Raw genomic sequence first — 1,564 nt, forward strand, 5'->3', positions numbered from 1 at the left:
AAGAAACACATGATCCTGCACCTCAAAAGACAAAAGCCTCATTTTGTGGCCGGCATAGCTCTTCTGACGGCTTTGAGTTGAAACCAATCTCTTACGAATAAGAACAATCTTCTCTGTTGTTTCCCAGACTAATTTAGAACCTAACATATGTGTGTCACCCACCTCGACTCAATACATTGGAGATCTATATGGTCGGCCATACAAGACCTTAAAAGGCGTCATACTAGTACTCGCCTGGAAACTATTATTATAGGTAGGGGTGTGCGCGGTGCGGGTCGGTGCGGTTTGAGAGAAAAATAGAAACCGTATGGCGGGTGGCGGATTGATAAAAGTGTCACTAGAATTTGCCATTTTTCTTATAAAAAACCGGCGGTTCGGTTGGCAAATAATGGCGGATTTGCCTTGGCGGTTCGGGCGGATTGGCGGTTTATAAAAAATATAATTCAAATTACAAAACTTAAATCAAAGAGTAAAAAAAAGACGAGAGATATCGTGATGTTAAGCATCTTGCGAAGCTTTCTTCTGATGCAGCAAGTGTAGCAACAACATGATAATATCAACGACTATGCCATCAGTTCATTACAAGCATCTGTGGAAGCTACAATGATCAAATACAACACATAAAATTCCCCTCGAGCAGTAATGTAATACTATATTCTAAGGTATAGAACAATAAGCAAACTTAAATAAAAAAGAATTTTTAGAATCCTATAAAACATGATTTAATAGCGGTGCGGGTCGGTGCGGTTTGGAAGAAAAATAGAAACCGGCGGATTGATAAAAGTGTCACTAGAATTTGCCATTTTTCTTACCAAAAACCGGCGGTTCGATTGATAAATAATAACGAATTTGCCTTGGCGGTGCGGTTCGGTGCGGTTTTGGCGGTTTCGGCGGTTTCGGCGGTATTATGCACACCCCTAATTATAGGCAAGCTCCACCAAAGGTAAATGCTTCTCCCATGATCCTTTAAAATTGAGAAGGCAAGCCCGAAGCATGTCTTCAAAAATTTGAATGGTGCGCTCGGACTGCCCGTCAGTCTGAGGATGATAGGTGGTGCAAAACGTCAACCCAGTGCCCAAGGCATTCTGTAAGCTCTGCCACAACTGAGCCATGAAACATGAATCTTTATTCGAGACTATAGTCACTAGGACCCTATGAAGTTGAACTATGTCCCTAACATATAGGTCAACAAGATAATCTACCGGTCACTTGTGCGCATAGGTACAAAGTGTGTTGATTTGGTTAACCGATCGAATACCATCCATACAACATCATTACCTCGTTGAGTCCTCAAAAGACCCACAAGAAAATCCATCTTGACATGCTCCTACTTCCACTCGACTATAGGTAAGGGTTGTAACAAATTTTTTGGTCGTTGATCATCGGCCTTCACTTGTTGACAAGTACGGCACCTCGAAACAAACAAGGTTACGTCTCTCTTCATCCCTCTCCACCAAAACTGGAGACTAAGATGGTGGTACATCTTTGTGCCTCCCAAGTGTACCAGAAGGCGTGAATGATAGAACTTTTGGAGTATCTCATCTCTACAGGATTCTGGCACAAA

At 42.1% G+C, this 1,564-nt stretch overlaps 1 long non-coding RNA gene across 1 annotated transcript; it reads right to left on the reverse strand.

Annotated features, from left to right (window-relative positions):
* Positions 1-490: 490 nt before the first annotated feature.
* On the reverse strand, positions 491-918 carry LOC145804105 (uncharacterized). The gene is made up of 2 exons (XR_014345705.1): positions 813-918; positions 491-589 (listed from the first exon to the last, which is right to left on the reverse strand). It is a non-coding gene; the product is annotated as an uncharacterized LOC145804105 (long non-coding RNA).
* Positions 919-1,564: the final 646 nt, after the last annotated feature.

Source organism: Camellia sinensis, chromosome 12 (genome assembly GCF_055761805.1).
Source record: "Camellia sinensis isolate YWXY chromosome 12, ASM5576180v1, whole genome shotgun sequence".
Taxonomy (NCBI): Eukaryota; Viridiplantae; Streptophyta; class Magnoliopsida; order Ericales; family Theaceae; genus Camellia; species Camellia sinensis.